The sequence below is a fragment of the Pan paniscus genome, chromosome 13 (genome assembly GCF_029289425.2).
Source record: "Pan paniscus chromosome 13, NHGRI_mPanPan1-v2.0_pri, whole genome shotgun sequence".
NCBI lineage: Eukaryota > Metazoa > Chordata > Mammalia > Primates > Hominidae > Pan > Pan paniscus.
The window spans coordinates 72381217-72390780 of record NC_073262.2 but is presented as its reverse complement, the minus strand read 5'-3'; the positions used below and the strand labels follow the sequence as shown (position 1 = coordinate 72390780).

Genomic DNA, 9564 nt, shown 5'->3' with positions numbered 1-9564 from the left:
CCATGTCTCCTGATTCACAATACAGATGCAGCACAGGGCCAGGGCTGAGGTATATGTGGGGTCGGTTTACTCTGCCTCCTGTTTCTACACAGTCAGCGTAAGAACACAGACCATGGTAAGTACTAGGAAGCCAAAAATTTCCCACTTTTAAAGAACAACTTTTTTATGTATTTTTAAATGAATGACAGTGGTTTTGAACGGCTATATTTAGTTTTTACTAAATAGATTTAAAAGTATTATTTAACAGTCATTATTTATAACATGTTAGAAATTACAACCTTGGCAAATATTTAAACTTGTGATGAAAAGTTTCTAATATCGATTTAAAAATATGGAAGTGAGTACATAGTTTTTCAAACTTATTAGATTTGAAAGACCACTGATCTGGTCCCAAAACAGGAATTAGCCTATTACTGTTTGAGGGAGTATTATTACTATTTAAAAGATAGCAGTTTATTTGAGAACATGTTTCTGTGCCACAGAGCTCAATCCCAGATAAAATTAATACAAGACAGAAGGATAATAAACTAGGGCTTTTTCCATTATAAGCGATGGAGAAAGAATACAAGTAAGAGCATTGGCTCAACTAACCCAAGAAAGACTGATATTATTCTGTAAGTCAGAGATTAAAGCTCGCCAAAGACTTCCTGGCTCATTCAGTAAAAGCCAGAGTACTTATAACAGGCTCCTGGATCCCCACATCCAGCTCTGCTTTGCCTCTCACCAGGAGGCGGTGCCTCAGGGCTTTCTCCGGGCTTTGCTACTAGCTATTCCTTTCGCCTGGACTGCTCTTTTCCCAGCTACCACTACAGGACTGGCTCTCTCACCTCCATTAGGATTTTTTTTTTTAATTTTCTTTTTTTTTTTTTTTTGAGACAGAGTCTTGCTCTGTCACCCAGGCTGGAGTACAATGGTATGATATCAGCTCACTGCAACCTCTGCCTCCCAGGTTCAAGTGATTCTCCTGCCTAGGCCTCCCGAGTAGCTGGGATTACAGGTACATGCCACCACACCCAGCTAATTGTTGTATTTTAGTAGAGATAGGGTTTTGCCATGTTGGTCAGGCTGGTCTCGAACATGTGACCTCAAGTGATCCTCCCACTTCGGCCTCCGAGAGTGCTGGGATTACAGGCATGAGCCACTGCACCCTGCCTTTTTAAAATTTTTGTGGGTTCATAGTAGGTGTATATATTTATAGGGTACGTGAGATACTTTGATGCAGACATGCAATGTGTAATAATCACATCATGGTAAATGGGGTATCCATCACCTCAAGCATCTATCCTTTGTGTTACAAACAATCCAATTATACTCTTTTAGTTATTTGAAAATGTATAATTATTATTGGCTATAGTCACCCTGTTGTGCTAGCAAATACTAGGTCCTATTTACTCTTTTAAACTAGTTTTTGTACCAATTAAACATCCCCACAGTCCCCCACTACCCTTCCCAGCCCCTGGTAAACTTCCTTCTACTTTCTATCTCAATTGTTTTAATTTTTAGCTCCCACAAATAAGTGAGAACATGTGATGTTTGTCTTTCTGTGCCTGGCTTATTTCACTTAATATAATGACATTCCAGTTCTATCCATGCTGTTGCGAATGACAGGATCTCGTTCTTTTTTACAGCTGAATAGTACTTCATTGTGTATATGTACCATGTTTTCTTTATCCATTCATCTATAGATAGACACTTAGGTTACTTCCAAATCTTGGCTATTGTGAACAATGGTGCAACAAACATGAGAGTGCAGATGTCTCTTTAATGTACTGATTTCTTTCTTTTGGGTATATACCCAGCAGCAGTACCCAGCAGCAGGATTGCTGGATCATACGGTAGTTCTATTTTTAAGAGTTTTTAAAGAAAGGGTCTTTCTCTTTCACCCAAGCTGGAGAGCAATGGCATGATTACAGCTAACTTCAGCCTCGACTATAGCCTCGGGCGATTTTCCCTGATTCTCCCACCTCAGCCTCCCAGGTAGCTGAAACTAAAGGCATGCACCACCATACCTGGCTAATTTTTGTATTTTTAGTAGAGACAAGGTTTCGCCATGTTGGCCAGGCTGGTCTTGAACTCCTGGCCTCAAGTGATCCACCCACCTCAGCCTCCCAAATTGTTGGGATTATAGGTGAGAACCACCCCGCCCTGCCTAATTGTAGTTTTGATTTGCATTTCTCTGATGATCAATGATGTTGAGCACCTTTTCATATGCCTGTTTGCCATTTGTATGTCTTATTTTGAGAGATGTCTATTCAGATCTTTTGCTCATTTTTAAATCGGACTATTAGATTTTTTCCTATAGAGTTGTTTGCGAGACTTATATATTCTGGTTATTGATCTCTTGTCAGATGGATAGTTTGCAAATATTATCTCCCATTCTGTGGAGTGTCTCTTCACTTTGTTGATTGTTTCCTTTGGTGTGCAGAAGCTTTTTAACTTGATGTGATCCCATTTATCCATTTTTGCTTTAGTTGTCTGTGCTTGTGGGGTTCCATCAGGTTTTTGCTCAAATGCCACCTTCCCAGCAATTCCTTCTTTTACCAATGTGTTCAAAATGATTTTGCAGCCGGGCATGGTGGCTCATGCCTATAATCCCAGGGCTTTGGGAAGTGGAGTCGGCCGGATCACCTGAGGTCAGAAGTTCAAGACCAGCCTGGCCAACATGGTGAAACCCCATCTCTACTAACAATACAAAAATTAGCTGGGCGTTGTGGTGCATGCCTGTAGTCCCAGCTACTCAGGAGGCTGAGGCAGGAGAATCACTTGAACCCGGGAGGTGGAGGTTGCAGTGAGCCAAGACTGCACTACTGCACTTCAGCCTGGGCAACAGAGCAAGCCTCTGTCTCAAAAAAAAAAAAAAAAAAAAAGATTTTGCTACTACAATTTGCTATTCTCTATTCCCCTTCCCTGCTTTATTTTAATCCATAGTACTTATTTATATTATGTATTTTGCTTATTGCGTTTCTCCCACTAGAATGTTAGCTCCGTGAAAGCAGTGATTTTCATGTTTTCCTCATTGCTATATATAGTTCAAAACATGTAACAGATGCTCAAGAAATATATATTGTGGCTGGGCAAGGTGGCTCATGCCTGAAATCCCAGCATTTTGGGAGGCTGAGGCGGGTGGATCATGAGGTCAGGAGAGCGAGACCATCCTGGCTAACATGGTCAAACCCCATTTCTACTAAAAATACAAAAAATTAGCCGGGCTTAGTGGCACGCACCTGTAGTCCCAGCTACTTGGGAGGCTGAGGCAGGAGAATCGCTTGAACCAGGGAGGTTGAGGTTGCAGTGAGCCGAGATCGTGCCACTGCACTCTAGCCTGGGCAGCAGAGTGAGACTACATCTCAAAAAACAAACAAACAAACAAACAAATATTTGTTGTGTAAATGAAAACGACTGGATTAAGAGTAAGACTCAGTTTCTTTAAAAACTTGCTCAAGGGCACATAGTTGTTTAAGAAATTGCAAAAGTGACTTAATCCACAGACTCTGCCCTCCTGCAGCATATGGTCTAAAAGTTTTGTGCTGTTTTTCATTTTTCAAATTCAAAGCATTGGGTTTATCCATCCCTTCACTTTCATTCCCTCTGATATCACTCTTATCCAGGTCTTTATCACTTCTCATCTGGTTTACTGCAAGATGTTTCTGTCTCAGTCTATTTCCCTCTGAAGTTGTATACCATCTTTAATCCTCCCCAAACACCATTTTCCTCACGTCACATCCCCCCACCCAATTTTTTTTTTTTTTTTTTTTTTTTTTTTTGACACAGAATGTCGCTCTTGTAGCCCAGGCTGGAGTGCAGTGGCATGATCTCAGCTCACGGCAACCTCCACCTCCCGGGTTCAAGTGATTCTCCCGCCTCAGCTTCCCAAAGTGCTGGGATTACAAGTGTGCGCCACCACGCCTGGCTAATTTTTGAATTAGGGGTTTCACCATGTTGGCCAGGCTTGTCTCGAACTCCTGACCTCAGGTGATCTGCCTGCCTCCACCTCCCAAAGTGCTGGGATTACAGGTGTGAGCCACCGCACCCGGCCATATCACTTCCCTTTACTTGCTCATAAGTGCTACCAAGAAAAAGTTCAAACTCCTCTAATCGGGTTACAAACCAGACCATAAATTGGCCAAATTCCACTTACAAAGCTTTATTCTGCTACTCCCCAGTTTAAACCCTTAACTTCATCAAGCCAGCCCCCTCATCACTACCTAATGAACAATCTGTGCTCACTCCCATTTCAGTTCATATTGTTTCCATCATCTGGAAAGTTCTGTGGAGTCCTTTTCATCTATCCGAATGCTTCTTATCCTTTAAGGCAGGGGTGTCCAATCTTTTGGGTTCCCTGGGTCACACTGGAAGAAGAACTGTCTTGGGCCACATAGAAAATACACTAACACTAATGATAGCTGATGAGCTAAAAAAAAAAAAAAAAAAAGCAAATAACTCTCATAATGTTTTAACATAATTTACAAATTTGTGTTGGGCCACATTCAAAGCAATCCTGGGCCACTTGCAGCCCACAGGCATGGGTTGGATAAGCTTGCTTTAAGGCATGGACCACTGTCTACGTCTTTCATAAGGCTTCTCTTATTTCACAATTAACTGATTGATTACAAAACTCAATGCTTTGTAATCATCTTTTCCTCTCAAGTACTTTTGTTAGTGTGATGATTACTAAGATGTTTATGAAGCATATCTTGGTATTATGTATTATATATGTTCACATCCCACCTCTTCAATCAAATTGTAAATTCTTTGAAGGACATCATTCTTCATAAGATATAATCCTACACTTCTTATACTTCCACAGTTTATTTTGTTTTTTGCACATAGTAGGTACCCAAAAATATTTGTTGAATGAAGTATTTTTAATACCAAAAATTGTAGAACACGATAGTGTTCTGGATTTAAATGTGAAAAGAGCTAAGTTGTCAATAAATCCCCCAAAGAATATACTTTCATATTGAACTGAGGATAATAAAATATTGCTTAAACTTGGTGGTGAAAAGAGTTGTGATTTTGGTACATGTCTTAGTCCTTTTTGGAATTGCTATAAGAAAATACCTGGCCAGGTGTGGTGGCTCACGCCTGTAATCCCAGCACTTTGGGAGGCCGAAGTGGATGGATCACCTGAGGTCAGGAGTTCGAGACCAGCCTGGCCAACATGGTGAAACCCCATCTCTACTAAAGATACAAAAAAATTAGCCAGGGGTGGTGGTGTGTGCCTGTAGTCCCAGCTACTTGGGAGGTTGAGGCAGGAGAATGGCTCGAACCCGGGAGGCGCAGGTTGCAGTGAGCCAAGATCCTGCCGCTGCAATCCAGCCTGGGCAACAGAGCAAGACTCCATCTCAAAAAAAAGAGGGGAGGGGAGGGAAGGGAGGGAAAGGAGAGGAGGAGAAGGAAGGGGAGGGGAGGGGAGGGGAGGGGAGGACCGAGACTGGCTAATTTGGCTAATTTATAAAGAAAAGAAATTGATTGGCGGGGCACTGTGGCTCAAGCCTGTAATCCCAGCACTTTGGGAGGCCGAGGCGGGCGGATCACAAGGTCAGGAGATCGAGACCATCCTGGCTAACACGGTGAAACCCCGTCTCTACTAAAAATACAAAAATTAGCCGGGCACGGTGGCGGGCGCCTGTAGTCCTAGCTACTCGGGAGGCTGAGGCAGGAGAATGGCGTGAACCCAGGAGGCAGAGCTTGCAGTGAGCCGAGATCGGGCCACTGCACTCCAGCCTGGGTGACAGAGCGAGACTCCATCTCAAAAAAAGAAAAGAAAAGAAAAGAAAAGAAAAGAAAAGAAAAGAAAAGAAATAGATTTTGTCACAGTTCTGGAGACTGAGAAGTACAAGACCACGGTGCTGACAGGTTTGATTGTCTGGTGAGGGCTGCTTTCTCCTTCTGAGATGGCCCTTATTGCTACATCCTTCAGAGGAGAGGAATGCTGTGTCCTCTCAAGGTGGAAGGCCATCCTTTACATGGTGGAAGCTAGCTTAGTGCTGTGTGAAACCTCTTTTGAAAGGGCCTTAATCCCATTCACGAGGTGAGAAGCCCTCATGACCTAATCACTTCCTGAAAGCCCTACCTCTTTTTTTTTTTTTTTTTTTGAGGCAGAGTCTCGCTCTGTTGCCCAGGCTGGAGTGCAGTGGCGCGATCTCGGCTCACTGCAAGCTCCGCCTCCCGGGTTCACGCCATTCTCCTGCCTCAGCCTCCCCAGTACCTGGGACTACAGGCGCCTGCCACCACGCTCGGCTAATTTTTTCTATTTTCAGTAGAGACGGGGTTTCACTGTGTTGGCCAGGATGGTCTCCATCTCCTGACCTCGTGATCCGCCCGCCTTGGCCTCCCAAAGTGCTGGGATTACAGGCGTGAGCCACCGCACCCGGCCTAATCCCTCCCTCTTAATGCTATCACATCAACCATTGAGTTTCAACACCTGAATTTTGGAGAGAACACATTCAAACCATAGCAGTATGTAATAAAATCCAGAGTATAACTGTGGAGTGGCAGAAAAAATGTGAATGAGCAAGGTTTCCATTTTACACTGATTATAAATGTCCATGCAGCAACCAGTATTTAGTTTAATTGTAAATATTTTTTTGGTATTTGTTTAGCTACACGACTGAAAATTTATTATTTAGATATAAAAGAGAAACTAATTTTTTTGCTAAGTAACATCTTCCGTAAACAATGGGAGTTTTGGAGAATTCTGTTTTGGGAAACATCCATGTTAATATTTTGTTTCCATATGAACCATCATCACACAGACATTATTTTGTACAACACAAACAAGTAGAATAGATTTAGCTTTTGGCTCAGAACATATTGTTCCATATGCCCTGCAGAGCACATCTAAAAATCTATGTGACGAGACCAAATCTGTACACAAAAATGAAAAAATTAGTCAGGCATTGTGGCACATATCTGTGGTCCTAGCTACACGGCAGGCTGAGGTGGGAGGATCACTTGAGCCCAGGAGGTTGAGGCTGCAGTGAGCCATGTTTATATCACTGCACTCCAGCCTAAGTGACAGACAGAGATCCTGTCTTTAAAAAAATCTATTTACAACGTAACTACCACACTGTCCACCTAAAAAAGAAATCCAACAGGTTACACAAAATGTAGGGTATTAGGTAAAAGGGTTTGGTCAATTCATTATTAACCACATGTCCTCTACAACTGTTCTCATCTGAAGATGTACTTTGGGGTTATTAGGTCAATAATGGACTCTTTCATCTTCTAAAAAAAAAAAAAGAAGCATTATCCAGTATCGAGTAGTGAGGTTGCTATAAATTCCAACACTGTTCACATTATTAACAGAGTCACTGTACCCCATCTTATGGTGTACCTCATCTGTACCTCATCTCATCAATCTATCAGCTGTCCCTTAAAGGAGTTTGTAAGACTGTAAAGAGAAATATCTAATTCTTCTTCAGGGCTAGTTTCAACCAGGATCTAAAACATTCAAATGCTGTAAAAGTAAATGGATATCAAATATAGCATTAAAAAACAAGGAGAATAGAGATATGATTATAGCTTGTGCTACAAAAGACTTTTAAAAGCAGATTTAAGGCTGGGCGTGGTGGCTCATGCCTGTAATCCCAGCACTTTGGGAGGCCAAGGTGGGTGGATCACCTGAGGTCAGGAGTTCGAGACCAGCCTGGCCAATATGGTGAAACCCCGTCTCTACTAAAAATACAAAAACTAGCCAGGCGTGGTGGCACACGCCTGTAATCCCAGCTACTCAGGAGGCTGAGGCAGGAGAATCGCTTGAACCTGGGAGGCAAAGGTTGCAGTGAGCTGAGATTGCACCATTGCACTCCAGCCTGGGTGACAGAACGAGACTCCATCTCAAAAAAAAAAAAAAAAAGGCAGATTTAAGTGAATAGATGTATGCCATAATACATATATAATACCTGGGTAGGAAAATAATCTAATATGTACTTGACACAAGAAGTATCTAGCACAAGAAGTAAAAGTAGGCATTACCAAAAAAATGCCTAACTTTTGATTGAGTTAGGCATCAAAAATATTTGTTAAATGCTCAAATGATGATTGCTATGCTGTGACAAGGCTATGAACTTGATAACAAAATTTTTTATAGGAAAGAGAAGCCATTATTTAATATATACGTACAGTATGTACAATTGCTGTAACTTCACTTGATCTGCAAGTGGACTTTTAAGCATTAAGTAAGTGGGTTCTCAAATAAGGGCAATTTTATTGTGCAGGAGATACGTGGCAGTATCTGGAGACATTTTTAGTTGTTATAACTTGAGGTGGGGGGAGCAACTGCTCTGCTCTGCTATTGGGTAGAGGTCAGAGATGCTGCTAAATATCCTACACTGCACAGGAAACTCTTTCCCCATCCTCCTCCACCAAAGAAATTAGCCTCAAATGCCTATGGTACCAAAGTTGAGAAAGCCTGCATTCAGTCACATAGTATACCAGGTCCTACTCTAACAGTTTATTTCTGTGTCTAGTACTTCCTCTTTGGGGTAGGCACAGGAGCTGGGGTAGGTTATTCTTGGCAGGTTATTCTGTGGCAGGTAAGCTTGAAAGTCATCACATTCGGCTGCTTATTTAGACAGGATGGTTGGACTCAATTTTAAGGGTTGAATTGACTTTCAGATTATTTCAGTGGCACCCAGACTTGACCTATGGGCCAGTCAAGATTGCTTTCAGGTTCTTAATGTCTTTATAGGAAATGGTGCTAGGCTCAGCAGGATGAGTTAATCAAGAGGCATCTAAGTATATGAAGTATTTGTAGTATCAATGCACAATTTAGTTATGTCCTGTGAGCATTCCTGGAAAAAGGGTACACTACCTCACTGTATGGTAAACATACCTGATGCAAAAACTGAAGCATAACTGAGAATGCCCTCTATGGCAGATGCACCTGAATGCACGTGGAAGTTCCAAGCTATCTGGGAGTGGCCAACCTGGAGAGCCATTCCTTGTCTATGAGAAACATCTGAGTCCCCAGCCCCTCTCATGGAACTTGCCACTGCATTGAGGCCCTTTGGTTTTTTATCCTTTTTTTTTTTTTTTTTTTTTTTTTGAGACGGAGTCTCACTCTGTCGCCCAGGCTGGAGTGCAGTGGCGCGATCCCGGCTCACTGCAAGCTCCACCTCCCGAGTTCACGCCATTCTCCTGCCTCAGCCTCCCAAGTAGCTGGGACTACAGGCACCCGCCACCACACCCAGCTAATTTTTTTGCGTTTTTAGTGGAGACGGGGTTTCACCGTGTTAGCCAGGATGATCTCGATCTCCTGACCTCGTGATCTGCCTGCCTCGGCCTCCCAAAGTGCTGAGATTACAGGCGTGAGCCATCGCGCCCGGCCACATTGAGGCCCTTTGTTTTGGGTTGAATGGAGGTTGCCAGGTGGAGGTTGTTAGGGGGAGGGTGCTAGGTGAAAATAGCATATAAACTGTATGTGTTTTGCAAGCAGTTGCAGTTCTTCTGCCCAGCCCGCCATCATGGGGCTATGCAGATATCCTGTCCGGCCTGCCGCCACTGGACTCTGTCCCCTGTAGGTAAGCCTCCAGTGAAACCCCATGTCTTGTTTGCTGG

General features: G+C 42.9%; 1 non-coding gene across 1 annotated transcript; it reads right to left on the bottom strand.

Annotated features, from left to right (window-relative positions):
• LOC112439175 (small nucleolar RNA SNORA51) lies at positions 1 to 132 on the bottom strand. The gene has a single exon (XR_003027474.2). It is a non-coding gene; the product is annotated as a small nucleolar RNA SNORA51 (small nucleolar RNA).
• Positions 133 to 9564: the final 9432 nt, after the last annotated feature.